Source organism: Coregonus lavaretus, assembly GCF_964263955.1.
Source record: "Coregonus lavaretus genome assembly, chromosome: 6".
NCBI lineage: Eukaryota > Metazoa > Chordata > Actinopteri > Salmoniformes > Salmonidae > Coregonus > Coregonus lavaretus.
In genome coordinates this window covers 18,200,080-18,228,029 of record NC_139993.1, presented here as the reverse complement: position 1 = coordinate 18,228,029, position 27,950 = coordinate 18,200,080, and positions in this window count along the sequence as shown.

The window sequence follows — 27,950 nt, the reverse complement described above, 5'->3', positions numbered from 1 at the left end:
GTCTCCTGTCATATGCTGAACTGGTCGCATTGTGGATTTGGCCTAAAACATGATTTTGGACAACGTTCATGGAACTCAGCTTGAAACGTACTTGAAGACTTAAAAAACCTTGCCTATTGTAGATCGCGCCTGTCCTTCCAGTGCTGAACGAAAAACTATGATTTTGGACCCTGTTTTCATGCGACATGGCTAAAAGAAATGTTTCATGTTTTTTTTCACTCAAACAGTGTCTCCTGTCATATGCTGAACTGGTCGCATTGTGGATTTGGCCTAAAACATGATTTTGGACAATGTTCATGGAACTCAGCTTAAAACGTACTTGCAGACTTAAAAATTCTTGCCTATTGTAGAGCGCGCCTGTCCTTCCAGTGCTGAACGAAAAACAATGATTTTGGACCCAGTTTTCATGCGAAATGGCTAAAAGAAATGTTTCACGTTTGTTTCACTCAAACAGTGTCTCCTGTCATATGCTGAACTGGTCGCATTGTGGATTTGGCCTAAAACATGATTTTGGACAATGTTCATGGAACTCAGCTTAAAACGTACTTAAAAACCCTTGCCTATTGTAGTGCGCGCCTGTCCTTCCAGTGCTGAACGAAAAACAATGATTTTGGACCCTGTTTTCATGCGAAATGGCTAAAATAAATATTTCACGTGTGTTTCACTGAAACAGTGTCTCCTGTCATATGCTGAACTGGTCGCATTGTGGATTTGGCCTAAAACATGATTTTGGACAATGTTCATGGAACTCAGCTTGAAACGTACTTGCAGACTTAAAAACCCTTGCCTATTGTAGAGCGCGCCTGTCCTTCCAGTGCTGAACGAAAAACAATGATTTTGGACCCTGTTTTCATGTGAAATGGCTAAAATAAATGTTTCACGTTTGTTTCACTCAAACAGTGTCTCCTGTCATATGCTGAACTGGTCGCATTGTGCATTTGGCCTAAAACATGATTTTGGACAATGTTCATGGAACTCAGCTTAAAACGTATTTGCAGACTTAAAAACCCTTGCCTATTGTAGATCGCGCCTGTCCTTCCAGTGCTGAACGAAAAACAATGATTTTGGACCCTGTTTTCATGCGAAATGGCTAAAAGAAATGTTTCACGTTTGTTTCACTCAAACAGTGTCTCCTGTCATATGCTGAACTGGTCGCATTGTGGATTTGGCCTAAAACATGATTTTGGACAACGTTCATGGAACTCAGCTTGAAACGTACTTGAAGACTTAAAAACCCTTGCCTATTGTAGATCGCGCCTGTCATTCCAGTGCTGAACGAAAAACTATGATTTTGGACCCTGTTTTCATGCGACATGGCTAAAAGAAATGTTTCATGTTTTTTTTCACTCAAACAGTGTCTCCTGTCATATGCTGAACTGGTCGCATTGTGGATTTGGCCTAAAACATGATTTTGGACAATGTTCATGGAACTCAGCTTAAAACGTACTTAAAAACCCTTGCCTATTGTAGAGCGCGCCTGTCCTTCCAGTGCTGAACGAAAAACAATGATTTTGGACCCTGTTTTCATGCGAAATGGCTAAAATAAATGTTTCACGTTTGTTTCACTCAAACAGTGTCTCCTGTCATATGCTGAACTGGTCGCATTGTGCATTTGGCCTAAAACATGATTTTGGACAATGTTCATGGAACTCAGCTTAAAACGTATTTGCAGACTTAAAAACCCTTGCCTATTGTAGATCGCGCCTGTCCTTCCAGTGCTGAACGAAAAACAATGATTTTGGACCCTGTTTTCATGCGAAATGGCTAAAATAAATGTTTCACATTTGTTTCACTCAAACAGTGTCTCCTGTCATATGCTGAACTGGTCGCATTGTGCATTTGGCCTAAAACATGATTTTGGACAACGTTCATGGAACTCAGCTTGAAACGTACTTGAAGACTTAAAAACCCTTGCCTATTGTAGATCGCGCCTGTCCTTCCAGTTCTGAACGAAAAACTATGATTTTGGACCCTGTTTTCATGCGACATGGCTAAAAGAAATGTTTCATGTTTTTTTTCACTCAAACAGTGTCTCCTGTCATATGCTGAACTGGTCGCATTGTGGATTTGGCCTAAAACATGATTTTGGACAATGTTCATGGAACTCAGCTTAAAACGTACTTGCAGACTTAAAAACTCTTGCCTATTGTAGAGCGCGCCTGTCCTTCCAGTGCTGAACGAAAAACAATGATTTTGGACCCAGTTTTCATGCGAAATGGCTAAAAGAAATGTTTCACGTTTGTTTCACTCAAACAGTGTCTCCTGTCATATGCTGAACTGGTCGCATTGTGGATTTGGCCTAAAACATGATTTTGGACAATGTTCATGGAACTCAGCTTAAAACGTACTTAAAAACCCTTGCCTATTGTAGTGCGCGCCTGTCCTTCCAGTGCTGAACGAAAAACAATGATTTTGGACCCTGTTTTCATGCGAAATGGCTAAAATAAATATTTCACGTGTGTTTCACTGAAACAGTGTCTCCTGTCATATGCTGAACTGGTCGCATTGTGGATTTGGCCTAAAACATGATTTTGGACAATGTTCATGGAACTCAGCTTGAAACGTACTTGCAGACTTAAAAACCCTTGCCTATTGTAGAGCGCGCCTGTCCTTCCAGTGCTGAACGAAAAACAATGATTTTGGACCCTGTTTTCATGCGAAATGGCTAAAATAAATGTTTCACGTTTGTTTCACTCAAACAGTGTCTCCTGTCATATGCTGAACTGGTCGCATTGTGCATTTGGCCTAAAACATGATTTTGGACAATGTTCATGGAACTCAGCTTAAAACGTATTTGCAGACTTAAAAACCCTTGCCTATTGTAGATCGCGCCTGTCCTTCCAGTGCTGAACGAAAAACAATGATTTTGGACCCTGTTTTCATGCGAAATGGCTAAAAGAAATGTTTCACGTTTGTTTCACTCAAACAGTGTCTCCTGTCATATGCTGAACTGGTCGCATTGTGGATTTGGCCTAAAACATGATTTTGGACAACGTTCATGGAACTCAGCTTGAAACGTACTTGAAGACTTAAAAACCCTTGCCTATTGTAGATCGCGCCTGTCCTTCCAGTGCTGAACGAAAAACTATGATTTTGGACCCTGTTTTCATGCGACATGGCTAAAAGAAATGTTTCATGTTTTTTTTCACTCAAACAGTGTCTCCTGTCATATGCTGAACTGGTCGCATTGTGGATTTGGCCTAAAACATGATTTTGGACAATGTTCATGGAACTCAGCTTAAAACGTACTTGCAGACTTAAAAACTCTTGCCTATTGTAGAGCGCGCCTGTCCTTCCAGTGCTGAACGAAAAACAATGATTTTGGACCCAGTTTTCATGCGAAATGGCTAAAAGAAATGTTTCACGTTTGTTTCACTCAAACAGTGTCTCCTGTCATATGCTGAACTGGTCGCATTGTGGATTTGGCCTAAAACATGATTTTGGACAATGTTCATGGAACTCAGCTTAAAACGTACTTAAAAACCCTTGCCTATTGTAGTGCGCGCCTGTCCTTCCAGTGCTGAACGAAAAACAATGATTTTGGAACCTGTTTTCATGCGAAATGGCTAAAATAAATATTTCACGTGTGTTTCACTGAAACAGTGTCTCCTGTCATATGCTGAACTGGTCGCATTGTGGATTTGGCCTAAAACATGATTTTGGACAATGTTCATGGAACTCAGCTTGAAACGTACTTGCAGACTTAAAAACCCTTGCCTATTGTAGAGCGCGCCTGTCCTTCCAGTGCTGAACGAAAAACAATGATTTTGGACCCTGTTTTCATGCGAAATGGCTAAAAGAAATGTTTCACGTTTGTTTCACTCAAACAGTGTCTCCTGTCATATGCTGAACTGGTCGCATTGGGGATTTGGCCTAAAACATCATTTTGGACAATGTTCATGGAACTCAGCTTGAAACGTACTTGCAGACTTAAAAACCCTTGCCTATTGTAGATCGCGCCTGTCCTTCCAGTGCTGAACGAAAAACAATGATTTTGGACCCTGTTTTCATGCGAAATGGCTAAAAGAAATGTTTCACGTTTGTTTCACTCAAACAGTGTCTCCTGTCATATGCTGAACTGGTTGCATTGGGGATTTGGCCTAAAACATGATTTTGGACAATGTTCATGGAACTCAGCTTGAAACGTACTTGCAGACTTAAAAACCCTTGCCTATTGTAGATCGCGCCTGTCTTTCCAGTGCTGATCGAAAAACAATGATTTTGGACCCTGTTTTCATGCGAAATGGCTAAAAGAAATGTTTCACGTTTGTTTCACTCAAACAGTGTCTCCTGTCATATGCTGAACTGGTCGCATTGTGGATTTGGCCTAAAACATGATTTTGGACAATGTTCATGGAACTCAGCTTGAAACGTACTTGCAGACTTAAAAACCCTTGCCTATTGTAGATCGCGCCTGTCCTTCCAGTGCTGAACGAAAAACAATGATTTTGGACCCTGTTTTCATGCGAAATGGCTAAAAGAAATGTTTCACGTTTGTTTCACTCAAACAGTGTCTCCTGTCATATGCTGAACTGGTTGCATTGGGGATTTGGCCTAAAACATGATTTTGGACAATGTTCATGGAACTCAGCTTGAAACGTACTTGCAGACTTAAAAACCCTTGCCTATTGTAGATCGCGCCAGTCCTTCCAGTGCTGAACGAAAAACAATGATTTTGGACCCTGTTTTCATGCGAAATGGCTAAAATAAATATTTCACGTTTGTTTCACTCAAACAGTGTCTCCTGTCATATGCTGAACTGGTCGCATTGTGGATTTGGCCTAAAACATGATTTTGGACAATGTTCATGGAACTCAGCTTGAAACGTACTTGCAGACTTAAAAACCCTTGCCTATTGTAGATCGCGCCTGTCCTTCCAGTGCTGAACGAAAAACAATGATTTTGGACCCTGTTTTCATGCGAAATGGCTAAAAGAAATGTTTCACGTTTGTTTCACTCAAACAGTGTCTCCTGTCATATGCTGAACTGGTTGCATTGGGGATTTGGCCTAAAACATGATTTTGGACAATGTTCATGGAACTCAGCTTGAAACGTACTTGCAGACTTAAAAACCCTTGCCTATTGTAGATCGCGCCAGTCCTTCCAGTGCTGAACGAAAAACAATGATTTTGGACCCTGTTTTCATGCGAAATGGCTAAAATAAATATTTCACGTTTGTTTCACTCAAACAGTGTCTCCTGTCATATGCTGAACTGGTCGCATTGGGGATTTGGCCTAAAACATGATTTTGGACAATGTTCATGGAACTCAGCTTGAAACGTACTTGCAGACTTAAAAACCCTTGCCTATTGTAGATCGCGCCTGTCCTTCCAGTGCTGAACGAAAAACAATGATTTTGGACCCTGTTTTCATGCGAAATGGCTAAAATAAATATTTCACGTTTGTTTCACTCAAACAGTGTCTCCTGTCATATGCTGAACTGGTCGCATTGTGGATTTGGCCTAAAACATGATTTTGGACAATGTTCATGGAACTCAGCTTGAAACGTACTTGCAGAATTAAAAACCCTTGCCTATTGTAGATCGCGCCTGTCCTTCCAGTGCTGAACGAAAAACAATGATTTTGGACCCTGTTTTCATGCGAAATGGCTAAAATAAATATTTCACGTTTGTTTCACTCAAACAGTGTCTCCTGTCATATGCTGAACTGGTCGCATTGGGGATTTGGCCTAAAACATGATTTTGGACAATGTTCATGGAACTCAGCTTGAAGCGTACTTGCAGACTTAAAAACCCTTGCCTATTGTAGATCGCGCCTGTCTTTCCAGTGCTGAACGAAAAACAATGATTTTGGACCCTGTTTTCATGCGAAATGGCTAAAAGAAATATTTCACGTTTGTTTCACTCAAACAGTGTCTCCTGTCATATGCTGAACTGGTCGCATTGGGGATTTGTCCTAAAACATGATTTTGGACAATGTTCATGGAACTCAGCTTGAAGCGTACTTGCAGACTTAAAAACCCTTGCCTATTGTAGATCGCGCCTGTCTTTCCAGTGCTGATCGAAAAACAATGATTTTGGACCCTGTTTTCATGCGAAATGGCTAAAAGAAATGTTTCACGTTTGTTTCACTCAAACAGTGTCTCCTGTCATATGCTGAACTGGTCGCATTGTGGATTTGGCCTAAAACATGATTTTGGACAATGTTCATGGAACTCAGCTTGAAACGTACTTGCAGACTTAAAAACCCTTGCCTATTGTAGATCGCGCCTGTCCTTCCAGTGCTGAACGAAAAACAATGATTTTGGACCCTGTTTTCATGCGAAATGGCTAAAATAAATGTTTCACGTTTGTTTCACTCAAACAGTGTCTCCTGTCATATGCTGAACTGGTCGCATTGTGGATTTGGCCTAAAACATGATTTTGGACAATGTTCATGGAACTCAGCTTGAAACGTACTTGCAGAATTAAAAACCCTTGCCTATTGTAGATCGCGCCTGTCCTTCCAGTGCTGAACGAAAAACAATGATTTTGGACCCTGTTTTCATGCGAAATGGCTAAAATAAATATTTCACGTTTGTTTCACTCAAACAGTGTCTCCTGTCATATGCTGAACTGGTCGCATTGGGGATTTGGCCTAAAACATGATTTTGGACAATGTTCATGGAACTCAGCTTGAAGCGTACTTGCAGACTTAAAAACCCTTGCCTATTGTAGATCGCGCCTGTCTTTCCAGTGCTGAACGAAAAACAATGATTTTGGACCCTGTTTTCATGCGAAATGGCTAAAAGAAATATTTCACGTTTGTTTCACTCAAACAGTGTCTCCTGTCATATGCTGAACTGGTCGCATTGGGGATTTGTCCTAAAACATGATTTTGGACAATGTTCATGGAACTCAGCTTGAAACGTACTTGCAGACTCAAAAACCCTTGCCTATTGTAGATCGCGCCTGTCCTTCCAGTGCTGAACGAAAAACAATGATTTTGGACTCTGTTTTCATGCGAAATGGCTAAAAGAAATGTTTCACGTTTGTTTCACTCAAACAGTGTCTCCTGTCATATGATGAACTGGTCGCATTGTGGATTTGGCCTAAAACATGATTTTGGACAATGTTCATGGAACTCAGCTTGAAACGTACTTCCAGACTTAAAAACCCTTGCCTATTGTAGATCGCGCCTGTCCTTCAAGTGCTGAACGAAAAACAATGATTTTGGACCCTGTTTTCATGCGAAATGGCTAAAATAAATGTTTCACGTTTGTTTCACTCAAACAGTGTCTCCTGTCATATGCTGAACTGGTCGCATTGGGGATTTGGCTTAAAACATGATTTTGGACAATGTTCATGGAACTCAGCTTGAAACGTACTTGCAGACTTAAAAACCCTTGCCTATTGTAGATCGCGCCTGTCCTTCCAGTGCTGAACGAAAAACAATGATTTTGGACCCTGTTTTCATGCGAAATGGCTAAAAGAAATGTTTCACGTTTGTTTCACTCAAACTGTGTCTCCTGTCATATGCTGAACTGGTTGCATTGGGGATTTGGCCTAAAACATGATTTTGGACAATGTTCATGGAACTCAGCTTGAAACGTACTTGCAGACTTAAAAACCCTTGCCTATTGTAGATCGCGCCAGTCCTTCCAGTGCTGAACGAAAAACAATGATTTTGGACCCTGTTTTCATGCGAAATGGCTAAAATAAATATTTCACGTTTGTTTCACTCAAACAGTGTCTCCTGTCATATGCTGAACTGGTCGCATTGGGGATTTGGCCTAAAACATGATTTTGGACAATGTTCATGGAACTCAGCTTGAAACGTACTTGCAGACTTAAAAACCCTTGCCTATTGTAGATCGCGCCAGTCCTTCCAGTGCTGAACGAAAAACAATGATTTTGGACCCTGTTTTCATGCGAAATGGCTAAAATAAATATTTCACGTTTGTTTCACTCAAACAGTGTCTCCTGTCATATGCTGAACTGGTCGCATTGGGGATTTGGCCTAAAACATGATTTTGGACAATGTTCATGGAACTCAGCTTGAAGCGTACTTGCAGACTTAAAAACCCTTGCCTATTGTAGATCGCGCCTGTCCTTCCAGTGCTGAACGAAAAACAATGATTTTGGACCCTGTTTTCATGCGAAATGGCTAAAATAAATATTTCACGTTTGTTTCACTCAAACAGTGTCTCCTGTCATATGTTGAACTGGTCGCATTGTGGATTTGGCCTAAAACATGATTTTGGACAATGTTCATGGAACTCAGCTTGAAACGTACTTGCAGACTTAAAAACCCTTGCCTATTGTAGATCGCGCCTGTCCTTCCAGTGCTGAACGAAAAACAATGATTTTGGACCCTGTTTTCATGCGAAATGGCTAAAAGAAATGTTTCACGTTTGTTTCACTCAAACAGTGTCTCCTGTCATATGCTGAACTGGTTGCATTGTTGATTTGGCCTAAAACTTGATTTTGGACAATGTTCATGGAACTCAGCTTGAAACGTACTTGCAGACTTAAAAACCCTTGCCTATTGTAGGTCGCGCATGTCCTTCCAGTGCTGAACGAAAAACAATGATTTTGGACCCTGTTTTCATGCGAAATGGCTAAAATAAATATTTCACGTTTGTTTCACTCAAACAGTGTCTCCTGTCATATGCTGAACTGGTCGCATTGGGGATTTGGCCTAAAACATGATTTTGGACAATGTTCATGGAACTCAGCTTGAAGCGTACTTGCAGACTTAAAAACCCTTGCCTATTGTCGATCGCGCCTGTCTTTCCAGTGCTGATCGAAAAACAATGATTTTGGACCCTGTTTTCATGCGAAATGGCTAAAAGAAATGTTTCACGTTTGTTTCACTCAAACAGTGTCTCCTGTCATATGCTGAACTGGTCGCATTGGGGATTTGGCCTAAAACATCATTTTGGACAATGTTCATGGAACTCAGCTTGAAACGTACTTGCAGACTTAAAAACCCTTGCCTATTGTAGATCGCGCCTGTCCTTCCAGTGCTGAACGAAAAACAATGATTTTGGACCCTGTTTTCATGCGAAATGGCTAAAAGAAATGTTTCACGTTTGTTTCACTCAAACTGTGTCTCCTGTCATATGCTGAACTGGTTGCATTGGGGATTTGGCCTAAAACATGATTTTGGACAATGTTCATGGAACTCAGCTTGAAACGTACTTGCAGACTTAAAAACCCTTGCCTATTGTAGATCGCGCCAGTCCTTCCAGTGCTGAACGAAAAACAATGATTTTGGACCCTGTTTTCATGCGAAATGGCTAAAATAAATATTTCACGTTTGTTTCACTCAAACAGTGTCTCCTGTCATATGCTGAACTGGTCGCATTGGGGATTTGGCCTAAAACATGATTTTGGACAATGTTCATGGAACTCAGCTTGAAACGTACTTGCAGACTTAAAAACCCTTGCCTATTGTAGATCGCGCCAGTCCTTCCAGTGCTGAACGAAAAACAATGATTTTGGACCCTGTTTTCATGCGAAATGGCTAAAATAAATATTTCACGTTTGTTTCACTCAAACAGTGTCTCCTGTCATATGCTGAACTGGTCGCATTGGGGATTTGGCCTAAAACATGATTTTGGACAATGTTCATGGAACTCAGCTTGAAGCGTACTTGCAGACTTAAAAACCCTTGCCTATTGTAGATCGCGCCTGTCCTTCCAGTGCTGAACGAAAAACAATGATTTTGGACCCTGTTTTCATGCGAAATGGCTAAAATAAATATTTCACGTTTGTTTCACTCAAACAGTGTCTCCTGTCATATGTTGAACTGGTCGCATTGTGGATTTGGCCTAAAACATGATTTTGGACAATGTTCATGGAACTCAGCTTGAAACGTACTTGCAGACTTAAAAACCCTTGCCTATTGTAGATCGCGCCTGTCCTTCCAGTGCTGAACGAAAAACAATGATTTTGGACCCTGTTTTCATGCGAAATGGCTAAAATAAATATTTCACGTTTGTTTCACTCAAACAGTGTCTCCTGTCATATGCTGAACTGGTCGCATTGGGGATTTGGCCTAAAACATGATTTTGGACAATGTTCATGGAACTCAGCTTGAAACGTACTTGCAGACTTAAAAACCCTTGCCTATTGTAGATCGCGCCAGTCCTTCCAGTGCTGAACGAAAAACAATGATTTTGGACCCTGTTTTCATGCGAAATGGCTAAAATAAATATTTCACGTTTGTTTCACTCAAACAGTGTCTCCTGTCATATGCTGAACTGGTCGCATTGGGGATTTGGCCTAAAACATGATTTTGGACAATGTTCATGGAACTCAGCTTGAAGCGTACTTGCAGACTTAAAAACCCTTGCCTATTGTAGATCGCGCCTGTCCTTCCAGTGCTGAACGAAAAACAATGATTTTGGACCCTGTTTTCATGCGAAATGGCTAAAATAAATATTTCACGTTTGTTTCACTCAAACAGTGTCTCCTGTCATATGTTGAATTGGTCGCATTGTGGATTTGGCCTAAAACATGATTTTGGACAATGTTCATGGAACTCAGCTTGAAACGTACTTGCAGACTTAAAAACCCTTGCCTATTGTAGATCGCGCCTGTCCTTCCAGTGCTGAACGAAAAACAATGATTTTGGACCCTGTTTTCATGCGAAATGGCTAAAAGAAATGTTTCACGTTTGTTTCACTCAAACAGTGTCTCCTGTCATATGCTGAACTGGTTGCATTGTTGATTTGGCCTAAAACATGATTTTGGACAATGTTCATGGAACTCAGCTTGAAACGTACTTGCAGACTTAAAAACCCTTGCCTATTGTAGGTCGCGCATGTCCTTCCAGTGCTGAACGAAAAACAATGATTTTGGACCCTGTTTTCATGCGAAATGGCTAAAATAAATATTTCACGTTTGTTTCACTCAAACAGTGTCTCCTGTCATATGCTGAACTGGTCGCATTGGGGATTTGGCCTAAAACATGATTTTGGACAATGTTCATGGAACTCAGCTTGAAGCGTACTTGCAGACTTAAAAACCCTTGCCTATTGTAGATCGCGCCTGTCTTTCCAGTGCTGATCGAAAAACAATGATTTTGGACCCTGTTTTCATGCGAAATGGCTAAAAGAAATGTTTCACGTTTGTTTCACTCAAACAGTGTCTCCTGTCATATGCTGAACTGGTCGCATTGGGGATTTGGCCTAAAACATCATTTTGGACAATGTTCATGGAACTCAGCTTGAAACGTACTTGCAGACTTAAAAACCCTTGCCTATTGTAGATCGCGCCTGTCCTTCCAGTGCTGAACGAAAAACAATGATTTTGGACCCTGTTTTCATGCGAAATGGCTAAAAGAAATGTTTCACGTTTGTTTCACTCAAACTCTGTCTCCTGTCATATGCTGAACTGGTTGCATTGGGGATTTGGCCTAAAACATGATTTTGGACAATGTTCATGGAACTCAGCTTGAAACGTACTTGCAGACTTAAAAACCCTTGCCTATTGTAGATCGCGCCAGTCCTTCCAGTGCTGAAAGAAAAACAATGATTTTGGACCCTGTTTTCATGCGAAATGGCTAAAATAAATATTTCACGTTTGTTTCACTCAAACAGTGTCTCCTGTCATATGCTGAACTGGTCGCATTGGGGATTTGGCCTAAAACATGATTTTGGACAATGTTCATGGAACTCAGCTTGAAACGTACTTGCAGACTTAAAAACCCTTGCCTATTGTAGATCGCGCATGTCCTTCCAGTGCTGAACGAAAAAAAATGATTTTGGACCCTGTTTTCATGCGAAATGGCTAAAATAAATATTTCACGTTTGTTTCACTCAAACAGTGTCTCCTGTCATATGCTGAACTGGTCGCATTGGGGATTTGGCCTAAAACATGATTTTGGACAATGTTCATGGAACTCAGCTTGAAGCGTACTTGCAGACTTAAAAACCCTTGCCTATTGTAGATCGCGCCTGTCTTTCCAGTGCTGATCGAAAAACAATGATTTTGGACCCTGTTTTCATGCGAAATGGCTAAAAGAAATGTTTCACGTTTGTTTCACTCAAACAGTGTCTCCTGTCATATGCTGAACTGGTCGCATTGTGGATTTGGCCTAAAACATGATTTTGGACAATGTTCATGGAACTCAGCTTGAAACGTACTTGCAGACTTAAAAACCCTTGCCTATTGTAGATCGCGCCTGTCCTTCCAGTGCTGAACGAAAAACAATGATTTTGGACCCTGTTTTCATGCGAAATGGCTAAAAGAAATGTTTCACGTTTGTTTCACTCAAACAGTGTCTCCTGTCATATGCTGAACTGGTCGCATTGTGGATTTGGCCTAAAACATGATTTTGGACAATGTTCATGGAACTCAGCTTGAAACGTACTTGCAGACTTAAAAACCCTTGCCTATTGTGGATCGCGCCTGTCCTTCCAGTGCTGAACGAAAAACAATGATTTTGGACCCTGTTTTCATGCGAAATGGCTAAAAGAAATGTTTCACGTTTGTTTCACTCAAACAGTGTCTCCTGTCATATGCTGAACTGGTTGCATTGGGGATTTGGCCTAAAACATGATTTTGGACAATGTTCATGGAACTCAGCTTGAAACGTACTTGCAGACTTAAAAACCCTTGCCTATTGTAGATCGCGCCTGTCCTTCCAGTGCTGAACGAAAAACAATGATTTTGGACCCTGTTTTCATGCGAAATGGCTAAAATAAATATTTCACGTTTGTTTCACTCAAACAGTGTCTCCTGTCATATGCTGAACTGGTCGCATTGGGGATTTGGCCTAAAACATGATTTTGGACAATGTTCATGGAACTCAGCTTGAAGCGTACTTGCAGACTTAAAAACCCTTGCCTATTGTAGATCGCGCCAGTCCTTCCAGTGCTGAACGAAAAACAATGATTTTGGACCCTGTTTTCATGCGAAATGGCTAAAAGAAATGTTTCACGTTTGTTTCACTCAAACAGTGTCTCCTGTCATATGCTGAACTGGTTGCATTGGGAATTTGGCCTAAAACATGATTTTGGACAATGTTCATGGAACTCAGCTTGAAACGTACTTGCAGACTTAAAAACCCTTGCCTATTGTAGATCGCGCCTGTCCTTCCAGTGCTGAACGAAAAACAATGATTTTGGACCCTGTTTTCATGCGAAATGGCTAAAATAAATATTTCACGTTTGTTTCACTCAAACAGTGTCTCCTGTCATATGCTGAACTGTTCGCATTGGGGATTTGGCCTAAAACATGATTTTGGACAATGTTCATGGAACTCAGCTTGAAACGTACTTGCAGACTTAAAAACCCTTGCCTATTGTAGATCGCGCCTGTCCTTCCAGTGCTGAACGAAAAACAATGATTTTGGACCCTGTTTTCATGCGAAATGGCTAAAAGAAATGTTTCACGTTTGTTTCACTCAAACAGTGTCTCCTGTCATATGCTGAACTGGTCGCATTGTGGATTTGGCCTAAAACATGATTTTGGACAATGTTCATGGAACTCAGCTTGAAACGTACTTGCAGACTTAAAAACCCTTGCCTATTGTAGATCGCGCCTGTCCTTCCAGTGCTGAACGAAAAACAATGATTTTGGACCCTGTTTTCATGCGAAATGGCTAAAATAAATATTTCACGTTTGTTTCACTCAAACAGTGTCTCCTGTCATATGCTGAACTGGTCGCATTGGGGATTTGGCCTAAAACATGATTTTGGACAATGTTCATGGAACTCAGCTTGAAGCGTACTTGCAGACTTAAAAACCCTTGCCTATTGTAGATCGCGCCAGTCCTTCCAGTGCTGAACGAAAAACAATGATTTTGGACCCTGTTTTCATGCGAAATGGCTAAAAGAAATGTTTCACGTTTGTTTCACTCAAACAGTGTCTCCTGTCATATGCTGAACTGGTTGCATTGGGGATTTGGCCTAAAACATGATTTTGGACAATGTTCATGGAACTCAGCTTGAAACGTACTTGCAGACTTAAAAACCCTTGCCTATTGTAGATCGCGCCAGTCCTTCCAGTGCTGAACGAAAAACAATGATTTTGGACCCTGTTTTCATGCGAAATGGCTAAAACAAATATTTCACGTTTGTTTCACTCAAACAGTGTCTCCTGTCATATGCTGAACTGGTCGCATTGGGGATTTGGCCTAAAACATGATTTTGGACAATGTTCATGGAACTCAGCTTGAAGCGTACTTGCAGACTTAAAAACCCTTGCCTATTGTAGATCGCGCCTGTCCTTCCAGTGCTGAACGAAAAACAATGATTTTGGACCCTGTTTTCATGCGAAATGGCTAAAATAAATATTTCACGTTTGTTTCACTCAAACAGTGTCTCCTGTCATATGTTGAACTGGTCGCATTGTGGATTTGGCCTAAAACATGATTTTGGACAATGTTCATGGAACTCAGCTTGAAACGTACTTGCAGAATTAAAAACCCTTGCCTATTGTAGATCGCGCCTGTCCTTCCAGTGCTGAACGAAAAACAATGATTTTGAACCCTGTTTTCATGCGAAATGGCTAAAAGAAATATTTCACGTTTGTTTCACTCAAACAGTGTCTCCTGTCATATGCTGAACTGGTCGCATTGGGGATTTGGCCTAAAACATGATTTTGGACAATGTTCATGGAACTCAGCTTGAAGCGTACTTGCAGACTTAAAAACCCTTGCCTATTGTAGATCGCGCCTGTCTTTCCAGTGCTGAACGAAAAACAATGATTTTGGACCCTGTTTTCATGCGAAATGGCTAAAATAAATATTTCACGTTTGTTTCACTCAAACAGTGTCTCCTGTCATATGCTGAACTGGTCGCATTGGGGATTTGGCCTAAAACATGATTTTGGACAATGTTCATGGAACTCAGCTTGAAACGTACTTGCAGACTTAAAAACCCTTGCCTATTGTAGATCGCGCCTGTCCTTCCAGTGCTGAACGAAAACCAATGATTTTGGACCCTGTTTTCATGCGAAATGGCTAAAATAAATATTTCACGTTTGTTTCACTCAAACAGTGTCTCCTGTCATATGCTGAACTGATCGCATTGGGGATTTGGCCTAAAACATGATTTTGGACAATGTTCATGGAACTCAGCTTGAAACGTACTTGCAGACTTAAAAACCCTTGCCTATTGTAGATCGCGCCTGTCCTTCCAGTGCTGAACGAAAAACAATGATTTTGGACCCTGTTTTCATGCGAAATGGCTAAAAGAAATGTTTCACGTTTGTTTCACTCAAACAGTGTCTCCTGTCATATGATGAACTGGTCGCATTGTGGATTTGGCCTAAAACATGATTTTGGACAATGTTCATGGAACTCAGCTTGAAACGTACTTGCAGACTTAAAAACCCTTGCCTATTGTAGATCGCGCCTGTCCTTCCAGTGCTGAACGAAAAACAATGATTTTGGACCCTGTTTTCATGCGAAATGGCTAAAATAAATATTTCACGTTTGTTTCACTCAAACAGTGTCTCCTGTCATATGCTGAACTGGTCGCATTGGGGATTTGGCCTAAAACATGATTTTGGACAATGTTCATGGAACTTAGCTTGAAGCGTACTTGCAGACTTAAAAACACTTGCCTATTGTAGATCGCGCCTGTCTTTCCAGTGCTGAACGAAAAACAATGATTTTGGACCCTGTTTTCATGCGAAATGGCTAAAAGAAATATTTCACGTTTGTTTCACTCAAACAGTGTCTCCTGTCATATGCTGAACTGGTCGCATTGGGGATTTGGCCTAAAACATGATTTTGGACAATGTTCATGGAACTCAGCTTGAAACGTACTTGCAGACTTAAAAACCCTTGCCTATTGTAGATCGCGCCTGTCCTTCCAGTGCTGAACGAAAACCAATGATTTTGGACCCTGTTTTCATGCGAAATGGCTAAAATAAATATTTCACGTTTGTTTCACTCAAACAGTGTCTCCTGTCATATGCTGAACTGATCGCATTGGGGATTTGGCCTAAAACATGATTTTGGACAATGTTCATGGAACTCAGCTTGAAACGTACTTGCAGACTTAAAAACCCTTGCCTATTGTAGATCGCGCCTGTCCTTCCAGTGCTGAACGAAAAACAATGATTTTGGACCCTGTTTTCATGCGAAATGGCTAAAAGAAATGTTTCACGTTTGTTTCACTCAAACAGTGTCTCCTGTCATATGATGAACTGGTCGCATTGTGGATTTGGCCTAAAACATGATTTTGGACAATGTTCATGGAACTCAGCTTGAAACGTACTTGCAGACTTAAAAACCCTTGCCTATTGTAGATCGCGCCTGTCCTTCCAGTGCTGAACGAAAATCAATGATTTTGGACCCTGTTTTCATGCGAAATGGCTAAAATAAATTTTTCACGTTTGTTTCACATAAACAGTGTCTCCTGTCATATGCTGAACTGGTCGCATTGGGGATTTGGCCTAAAACATGATTTTGGACAATGTTCATGGAACTCAGCTTGAAACGTACTTGCAGACTTAAAAACCCTTGCCTATTGTAGATCGCGCCTGTCCTTCCAGTGCTGAACGAAAAACAATGATTTTGGACCCTGTTTTCATGCGAAATGGCTAAAAGAAATGTTTCACGTTTATTTCACTCAAACAGTGTCTCCTGTCATATGCTGAACTGGTTGCATTGGGGATTTGGCCTAAAACATGATTTTGGACAATGTTCATGGAACTCAGCTTGAAACGTACTTGCAGACTTAAAAACCCTTGCCTATTGTAGATCGCGCCAGTCCTTCCAGTGCTGAACGAAAAACAATGATTTTGGACCCTGTTTTCATGCGAAATGGCTAAAATAAATATTTCACGTTTGTTTCACTCAAACAGTGTCTCCTGTCATATGCTGAACTGGTCGCATTGGGGATTTGGCCTAAAACATGATTTTGGACAATGTTCATGGAACTCAGCTTGAAACGTACTTGCAGACTTAAAAACCCTTGCCTATTGTAGATCGCGCCAGTCCTTCCAGTGCTGAACGAAAAACAATGATTTTGGACCCTGTTTTCATGCGAAATGGCTAAAAGAAATGTTTCACGTTTGTTTCACTCAAACAGTGTCTCCTGTTATATGCTGAACTGGTTGCATTGGGGATTTGGCCTAAAACATGATTTTGGACAATGTTCATGGAACTCAGCTTGAAACGTACTTGCAGACTTAAAAACCCTTGCCTATTGTAGATCGCGCCAGTCCCTCCAGTGCTGAACGAAAAACAATGATTTTGGACCCTGTTTTCATGCGAAATGGCTAAAATAAATATTTCACGTTTGTTTCACTCAAACAGTGTCTCCTGTCATATGCTGAACTGGTCGCATTGGGATTTGGCCTAAAACGTGATTTTGGACAATGTTCATGGAACTCAGCTTGAAGCGTACTTGCAGACTTAAAAACCCTTGCCTATTGTAGATCGCGCCTGTCCTTCCAGTGCTGAACGAAAAACAATGATTTTGGACCCTGTTTTCATGCGAAATGGCTAAAATAAATATTTCACGTTTGTTTCACTCAAACAGTGTCTCCTGTCATATGTTGAACTGTTCGCATTGTGGATTTGGCCTAAAACATGATTTTGGACAATGTTCATGGAACTCAGCTTGAAACGTACTTGCAGACTTAAAAACCCTTGCCTATTGTAGATCGCGCCTGTCCTTCCAGTGCTGAACGAAAATCAATGATTTTGGACCCTGTTTTCATGCGAAATGGCTAAAATAAATGTTTCACGTTTGTTTCACTCAAACAGTGTCTCCTGTCATATGCTGAACTGGTCGCATTGGGGATTTGGCCTAAAACATGATTTTGGACAATGTTCATGGAACTCAGCTTGAAACGTACTTGCAGACTTAAAAACCCTTGCCTATTGTAGATCGCGCCTGTCCTTCCAGTGCTGAACGAAAATCAATGATTTTGGACCCTGTTTTCATGCGAAATGGCTAAAATAAATTTTTCACGTTTGTTTCACATAAACAGTGTCTCCTGTCATATGCTGAACTGGTCGCATTGGGGATTTGGCCTAAAACATGATTTTGGACAATGTTCATGGAACTCAGCTTGAAACGTACTTGCAGACTTAAAAACCCTTGCCTATTGTAGATCGCGCCTGTCCTTCCAGTGCTGAACGAAAAACAATGATTTTGGACCCTGTTTTCATGCGAAATGGCTAAAAGAAATGTTTCACGTTTATTTCACTCAAACAGTGTCTCCTGTCATATGCTGAACTGGTTGCATTGGGGATTTGGCCTAAAACATGATTTTGGACAATGTTCATGGAACTCAGCTTGAAACGTACTTGCAGACTTAAAAACCCTTGCCTATTGTAGATCGCGCCAGTCCTTCCAGTGCTGAACGAAAAACAATGATTTTGGACCCTGTTTTCATGCGAAATGGCTAAAATAAATATTTCACGTTTGTTTCACTCAAACAGTGTCTCCTGTCATATGCTGAACTGGTCGCATTGGGGATTTGGCCTAAAACATGATTTTGGACAATGTTCATGGAACTCAGCTTGAAACGTACTTGCAGACTTAAAAACCCTTGCCTATTGTAGATCGCGCCAGTCCTTCCAGTGCTGAACGAAAAACAATGATTTTGGACCCTGTTTTCATGCGAAATGGCTAAAAGAAATGTTTCACGTTTGTTTCACTCAAACAGTGTCTCCTGTTATATGCTGAACTGGTTGCATTGGGGATTTGGCCTAAAACATGATTTTGGACAATGTTCATGGAACTCAGCTTGAAACGTACTTGCAGACTTAAAAACCCTTGCCTATTGTAGATCGCGCCAGTCCCTCCAGTGCTGAACGAAAAACAATGATTTTGGACCCTGTTTTCATGCGAAATGGCTAAAATAAATATTTCACGTTTGTTTCACTCAAACAGTGTCTCCTGTCATATGCTGAACTGGTCGCATTGGGATTTGGCCTAAAACGTGATTTTGGACAATGTTCATGGAACTCAGCTTGAAGCGTACTTGCAGACTTAAAAACCCTTGCCTATTGTAGATCGCGCCTGTCCTTCCAGTGCTGAACGAAAAACAATGATTTTGGACCCTGTTTTCATGCGAAATGGCTAAAATAAATATTTCACGTTTGTTTCACTCAAACAGTGTCTCCTGTCATATGTTGAACTGTTCGCATTGTGGATTTGGCCTAAAACATGATTTTGGACAATGTTCATGGAACTCAGCTTGAAACGTACTTGCAGACTTAAAAACCCTTGCCTATTGTAGATCGCGCCTGTCCTTCCAGTGCTGAACGAAAATCAATGATTTTGGACCCTGTTTTCATGCGAAATGGCTAAAATAAATGTTTCACGTTTGTTTCACTCAAACAGTGTCTCCTGTCATATGCTGAACTGGTCGCATTGGGGATTTGGCCTAAAACATGATTTTGGACAATGTTCATGGAACTCAGCTTGAAACGTACTTGCAGACTTAAAAACCCTTGCCTATTGTAGATCGCGCCTGTCCTTCCAGTGCTGAACGAAAAACAATGATTTTGGACCCTGTTTTCATGCGAAATGGCTAAAATAAATATTTCACGTTTGTTTCACTCAAACAGTGTCTCCTGTCATATGCTGAACTGGTCGCATTGGGGATTTGGCCTAAAACATGATTTTGGACAATGTTCATGGAACTTAGCTTGAAGCGTACTTGCAGACTTAAAAACACTTGCCTATTGTAGATCGCGCCTGTCTTTCCAGTGCTGAACGAAAAACAATGATTTTGGACCCTGTTTTCATGCGAAATGGCTAAAATAAATATTTCACATTTGTTTCACTCAAACAGTGTCTCCTGTCATATGCTGAACTGGTCGCATTGGGGATTTGGCCTAAAACATGATTTTGGACAATGTTCATGGAACTCAGCTTGAAACGTACTTGCAGACTTAAAAACCCTTGCCTATTGTAGATCGCGCCTGTCCTTCCAGTGCTGAACGAAAAACAATGATTTTGGACCCTGTTTTCATGCGAAATGGCTAAAAGAAATGTTTCACGTTTATTTCACTCAAACAGTGTCTCCTGTCATATGCTGAACTGGTTGCATTGGGGATTTGGCCTAAAACATGATTTTGGACAATGTTCATGGAACTCAGCTTGAAACGTACTTGCAGACTTAAAAACCCTTGCCTATTGTAGATCGCGCCAGTCCTTCCAGTGCTGAACGAAAAACAATGATTTTGGACCCTGTTTTCATGCGAAATGGCTAAAATAAATATTTCACGTTTGTTTCACTCAAACAGTGTCTCCTGTCATATGCTGAACTGGTCGCATTGGGGATTTGGCCTAAAACATGATTTTGGACAATGTTCATGGAACTCAGCTTGAAGCGTACTTGCAGACTTAAAAACCCTTGCCTATTGTAGATCGCGCCAGTCCTTCCAGTGCTGAACGAAAAACAATGATTTTGGACCCTGTTTTCATGCGAAATGGCTAAAAGAAATGTTTCACGTTTGTTTCACTCAAACAGTGTCTCCTGTCATATGCTGAACTGGTTGCATTGGGGATTTGGCCTAAAACATGATTTTGGACAATGTTCATGGAACTCAGCTTGAAACGTACTTGCAGACTTAAAAACCCTTGCCTATTGTAGATCGCGCCAGTCCTTCCAGTGCTGAACGAAAAACAATGATTTTGGACCCTGTTTTCATGCGAAATGGCTAAAATAAATATTTCACGTTTGTTTCACTCAAACAGTGTCTCCTGTCATATGCTGAACTGGTCGCATTGGGATTTGGCCTAAAACGTGATTTTGGACAATGTTCATGGAACTCAGCTTGAAGCGTACTTGCAGACTTAAAAACCCTTGCCTATTGTAGATCGCGCCTGTCCTTCCAGTGCTGAACGAAAAACAATGATTTTGGACCCTGTTTTCATGCGAAATGGCTAAAATAAATATTTCACGTTTGTTTCACTCAAACAGTGTCTCCTGTCATATGTTGAACTGTTCGCATTGTGGATTTGGCCTAAAACATGATTTTGGACAATGTTCATGGAACTCAGCTTGAAACGTACTTGCAGACTTAAAAACCCTTGCCTATTGTAGATCGCGCCAGTCCTTCCAGTGCTGAACGAAAAACAATGATTTTGGACACTGTTTTCATGCGAAATGGCTAAAATAAATATTTCATGTTTGTTTCACTCAAACAGTGTCTCCTGTCATATGCTGAACTGGTCGCATTGGGGATTTGGCCTAAAACATGATTTTGGACAATGTTCATGGAACTCAGCTTGAAGCGTACTTGCAGACTTAAAAACCCTTGCCTATTGTAGATCGCGCCTGTCCTTCCAGTGCTGAACGAAAAACATTGATTTTGGACCCTGTTTTCATGCGAAATGGCTAAAATAAATATTTCACGTTTATTTCACTCAAACAGTGTCTCCTGTCATATGTTGAACTGTTCGCATTGTGGATTTGGCCTAAAACATGATTTTGGACAATGTTCATGGAACTCAGCTTGAAACGTACTTGCAGACTTAAAAACCCTTGCCTATTGTAGATCGCGCCTGTCCTTCCAGTGCTGAACGAAAAACAATGATTTTGGACCCTGTTTTCATGCGAAATGGCTAAAAGAAATGTTTCACGTTTGTTTCACTCAAACAGTGTCGCCTGTCATATGCTGAACTGGTCGCATTGTGGATTTGGCCTAAAACATGATTTTGGACAATGTTCAGGGAACTCAGCTTGAAACGTACTTGCAGACTTAAAAACCCTTGCCTATTGTAGATCGCGCCTGTCCTTCCAGTGCTGAACGAAAAACAATGATTTTGGACCCTGTTTTCATGCGAAATGGCTAAAATAAATGTTTCACGTTTGTTTCACTCAAACAGTGTCTCCTGTCATATGCTGAACTGGTCGCATTGGGGATTTGGCCTAAAACATGATTTTGGACAATGTTCATGGAACTCAGCTTGAAACGTACTTGCAGACTTAAAAACCCTTGCCTATTGTAGATCGCGCCTGTCCTTCCAGTGCTGAACGAAAAACAATGATTTTGGACCCTGTTTTCATGCGAAATGGCTAAAAGAAATGTTTCACGTTTGTTTCACTCAAACAGTGTCTCCTGTCATATGCTGAACTGGTTGCATTGGGGATTTGGCCTAAAACATGATTTTGGACAATGTTCATGGAACTCAGCTTGAAACGTACTTGCAGACTTAAAAACCCTTGCCTATTGTAGATCGCGCCTGTCCTTCCAGTGCTGAACGAAAAACAATGATTTTGGACCCTGTTTTCATGCGAAATGGCTAAAAGAAATATTTCACGTTTGTTTCACTCAAACAGTATCTCCTGTCATATGCTGAACTGGTCGCATTGTGGATTTGGCCTAAAACATGATTTTGGACAATGTTCATGGAACTCAGCTTGAAACGTACTTGCAGACTTAAAAACCCTTGCCTATTGTAGATCGCGCCTGTCCTTCCAGTGCTGAACGAAAACCAATGATTTTGGACCCTGTTTTCATGCGAAATGGCTAAAATAAATATTTCACGTTTGTTTCACTCAAACAGTGTCTCCTGTCATATGTTGAACTGTTCGCATTGTGGATTTGGACTAAAACATGATTTTGGACAATGTTCATGGAACTCAGCTTGAAACGTACTTGCAGACTTAAAAACCCTTGCCTATTGCAGATCGCGCCTGTCCTTCCAGTGCTGAACGAAAAACAATGATTTTGGACCCTGTTTTCATGCGAAATGGCTAAAATAAATGTTTCACGTTTGTTTCACTCAAACAGTGTCTCCTGTCATATGCTGAACTGGTCGCATTGGGGATTTGGCCTAAAACATGATTTTGGACAATGTTCATGGAACTCAGCTTGAAACGTACTTGCAGACTTAAAAACCCTTGCCTATTGTAGATCGCGCCTGTCCTTCCAGTGCTGAACGAAAACCAATGATTTTGGACCCTGTTTTCATGCGAAATGGCTAAAAGAAATGTTTCACGTTTGTTTCACTCAAACAGTGTCTCCTGTCATATGCTGAACTGGTTGCATTGGGGATTTGGCCTAAAACATGATTTTGGACAATGTTCATGGAACTCAGCTTGAAACGTACTTGCAGACTTAAAAACCCTTGCCTATTGTAGATCGCGCCTGTCCTTCCAGTGCTGAACGAAAAACAATGATTTTGGACCCTGTTTTCATGCGAAATGGCTAAAAGAAATGTTTCACGTTTGTTTCACTCAAACAGTGTCTCCTGTCATATGCTGAACTGGTTGCATTGGGGATTTGGCCTAAAACATGATTTTGGACAATGTTCATGGAACTCAGCTTGAAGCGTACTTGCAGACTTATAAACCCTTGCCTATTGTAGATCGCGCCTGTCCTTCCAGTGCTGAACGAAAAACATTGATTTTGGATCCTGTTTTCATGCGAAATGGCTAAAATAAATATTTCACGTTTATTTCACTCAAACAGTGTCTCCTGTCATATGTTGAACTGTTCGCATTGTGGATTTGGCCTAAAACATGATTTTGGACAATGTTCATGGAACTCAGCTTGAAACGTACTTGCAGACTTAAAAACCCTTGCCTATTGTAGATCGCGCCTGTCCTTCCAGTGCTGAACGAAAAACAATGATTTTGGACCCTGTTTTCATTCGAAATGGCTAAAAGAAATGTTTCACGTTTGTTTCACTCAAACAGTGTCGCCTGTCATATGCTGAACTGGTCGCATTGTGGATTTGGCCTAAAACATGATTTTGGACAATGTTCATGGAACTCAGCTTGAAACGTACTTGCAGACTTAAAAACCCTTGCCTATTGTAGATCGCGCCTGTCCTTCCAGTGCTGAACGAAAAACAATGATTTTGGACCCTGTTTTCATGCGAAATGGCTAAAATAAATGTTTCACGTTTGTTTCACTCAAACAGTGTCTCCTGTCATATGCTGAACTGGTCGCATTGGGGATTTGGCCTAAAACATGATTTTGGACAATGTTCATGGAACTCAGCTTGAAACGTACTTGCAGACTTAAAAACCCTTGCCTATTGTAGATCGCGCCTGTCCTTCCAGTGCTGAACGAAAAACAATGATTTTGGACCCTGTTTTCATGCGAAATGGCTAAAAGAAATATTTCACGTTTGTTTCACTCAAACAGTATCTCCTGTCATATGCTGAACTGGTAGCATTGTGGATTTGGCCTAAAACATGATTTTGGACAATGTTCATGGAACTCAGCTTGAAACGTACTTGCAGACTTAAAAACCCTTGCCTATTGTAGATCGCGCCTGTCCTTCCAGTGCTGAACGAAAACCAATGATTTTGGACCCTGTTTTCATGCGAAATGGCTAAAATAAATATTTCACGTTTGTTTCACTCAAACAGTGTCTCCTGTCATATGTTGAACTGTTCGCATTGTGGATTTGGACTAAAACATGATTTTGGACAATGTTCATGGAACTCAGCTTGAAACGTACTTGCAGACTTAAAAACCCTTGCCTATTGCAGATCGCGCCTGTCCTTCCAGTGCTGAACGAAAAACAATGATTTTGGACCCTGTTTTCATGCGAAATGGCTAAAAGAAATGTTTCACGTTTGTTTCACTCAAACAGTGTCTCCTGTCATATGCTGAACTGGTCGCATTGTGGATTTGGCCTAAAACATGATTTTGGACAATGTTCATGGAACTCAGCTTGAAACGTACTTGCAGACTTAAAAACCCTTGCCTATTGTAGATCGCGCCTGTCCTTCCAGTGCTGAACGAAAAACAATGATTTTGGACCCTGTTTTCATGCGAAATGGCTAAAATAAATGTTTCACGTTTGTTTCACTCAAACAGTGTCTCCTGTCATATGCTGAACTGGTCGCATTGGGGATTTGGCCTAAAACATGATTTTGGACAATGTTCATGGAACTCAGCTTGAAACGTACTTGCAGACTTAAAAACCCTTGCCTATTGTAGATCGCGCCTGTCCTTCCAGTGCTGAACGAAAAACAATGATTTTGGACCCTGTTTTCATGCGAAATGGCTAAAAGAAATGTTTCACGTTTGTTTCACTCAAACAGTGTCTCCTGTCATATGCTGAACTGGTTGCATTGGGGATTTGGCCTAAAACATGATTTTGGACAATGTTCATGGAACTCAGCTTGAAACGTACTTGCAGACTTAAAAACCCTTGCCTATTGTAGATCGCGCCTGTCCTTCCAGTGCTGAACGAAAAACAATGATTTTGGACCCTGTTTTCATGCGAAATGGCTAAAAGAAATATTTCACGTTTGTTTCACTCAAACAGTATCTCCTGTCATATGCTGAACTGGTCGCATTGTGGATTTTGCCTAAAACATGATTTTGGACAATGTTCATGGAACTCAGCTTGAAACGTACTTGCAGACTTAAAAACCCTTGCCTATTGTAGATCACGCCTGTCCTTCCAGTGCTGAATGAAAAACAATGATTTTGGACCCTGTTTTCATGCGAAATGGCTAAAAGAAATATTTCACGTTTGTTTCACTCAAACTGTGTCTCCTGTCATATGCTGAACTGGTCGCATTGTGGATTTGGCCTAAAACATGATTTTGGACAATGTTCATGGAACTCAGCTTGAAACGTTCTTGCAGACTTAAAAACCCTTGCCTATTGTAGATCGCGCCTGTCCTTCCAGTGCTGAACGAAAAACAATGATTTTGGACCCTGTTTTCATGCGAAATGGCTAAAATAAATGTTTCACGTTTGTTTCACTCAAACAGTGTCTCCTGTCATATTCTGAACTGGTTGCATTGGGGATTTGGCCTAAAACATGATTTTGGACAATGTTCATGGAACTCAGCTTGAAGCGTACTTGCAGACTTAAAAACCCTTGCCTATTGTAGATCGCGCCTGTCTTTCCAGTGCTGATCGAAAAACAATGATTTTGGACCCTGTTTTCATGCGAAATGGCTAAAAGAAATGTTTCACGTTTGTTTCACTCAAACAGTGTCTCCTGTCATATGCTGAACTGGTCGCATTGTGGATTTGGCCTAAAACATGATTTTGGACAATGTTCATGGAACTCAGCTTGAAACGTACTTGCAGACTTAAAAACCCTTGCCTATTGTAGATCGCGCCTGTCCTTCCAGTGCTGAACAAAAAACAATGATTTTGGACCCTGTTTTCATGCGAAATGGCTAAAATAAATGTTTCACGTTTGTTTCACTCAAACAGTGTCTCCTGTCATATGCTGAACTGGTCGCATTGTGGATTTGGCCTAAAACATGATTTTGGACAATGTTCATGGAACTCAGCTTGAAACGTACTTGCAGACTTAAAAACCCTTGCCTATTGTAGATCGCGCCAGTCCTTCCAGTGCTGAACGAAAAACAATGATTTTGGACCCTGTTTTCATGCGAAATGGCTAAAATAAATATTTCACGTTTGTTTCACTCAAACAGTGTCTCCTGTCATATGCTGAACTGGTCGCATTGGGGATTTGGCCTAAAACATGATTTTTGACAATGTTCATGGAACTCAGCTTGAAGCGTACTTGCAGACTTAAAAACCCTTGCCTATTGTAGATCACGCCTGTCCTTCCAGTGCTGAACGAAAAACAATGATTTTGGACCCTGTTTTCATGCGAAATGGCTAAAAGAAATATTTCACGTTTGTTTCACTCAAACAGTATCTCCTGTCATATGCTGAACTGGTCGCATTGTGGATTTTGCCTAAAACATGATTTTGGACAATGTTCATGGAACTCAGCTTGAAACGTACTTGCAGACTTAAAAACCCTTGCCTATTGTAGATCACGCCTGTCCTTCCAGTGCTGAATGAAAAACAATGATTTTGGACCCTGTTTTCATGCGAAATGGCTAAAAGAAATATTTCACGTTTGTTTCACTCAAACTGTGTCTCCTGTCATATGCTGAACTGGTCGCATTGTGGATTTGGCCTAAAACATGATTTTGGACAATGTTCATGGAACTCAGCTTGAAACGTTCTTGCAGACTTAAAAACCCTTGCCTATTGTAGATCGCGCCTGTCCTTCCAGTGCTGAACGAAAAACAATGATTTTGGACCCTGTTTTCATGCGAAATGGCTAAAATAAATGTTTCACGTTTGTTTCACTCAAACAGTGTCTCCTGTCATATTCTGAACTGGTTGCATTGGGGATTTGGCCTAAAACATGATTTTGGACAATGTTCATGGAACTCAGCTTGAAGCGTACTTGCAGACTTAAAAACCCTTGCCTATTGTAGATCGCGCCTGTCTTTCCAGTGCTGATCGAAAAACAATGATTTTGGACCCTGTTTTCATGCGAAATGGCTAAAAGAAATGTTTCACGTTTGTTTCACTCAAACAGTGTCTCCTGTCATATGCTGAACTGGTCGCATTGTGGATTTGGCCTAAAACATGATTTTGGACAATGTTCATGGAACTCAGCTTGAAACGTACTTGCAGACTTAAAAACCCTTGCCTATTGTAGATCGCGCCTGTCCTTCCAGTGCTGAACAAAAAACAATGATTTTGGACCCTGTTTTCATGCGAAATGGCTAAAATAAATGTTTCACGTTTGTTTCACTCAAACAGTGTCTCCTGTCATATGCTGAACTGGTCGCATTGTGGATTTGGCCTAAAACATGATTTTGGACAATGTTCATGGAACTCAGCTTGAAACGTACTTGCAGACTTAAAAACCCTTGCCTATTGTAGATCGCGCCAGTCCTTCCAGTGCTGAACGAAAAACAATGATTTTGGACCCTGTTTTCATGCGAAATGGCTAAAATAAATATTTCACGTTTGTTTCACTCAAACAGTGTCTCCTGTCATATGCTGAACTGGTCGCATTGGGGATTTGGCCTAAAACATGATTTTTGACAATGTTCATGGAACTCAGCTTGAAGCGTACTTGCAGACTTAAAAACCCTTGCCTATTGTAGATCGCGCCTGTCCTTCCAGTGCTGAACGAAAAACAATGATTTTGGACCCTGTTTTCATGCGAAATGGCTAAAATAAATATTTCACGTTTGTTTCACTCAAACAGTGTCTCCTGTCATATGTTGAACTGGTCGCATTGTGGATTTGGCCTAAACATGATTTTGGAC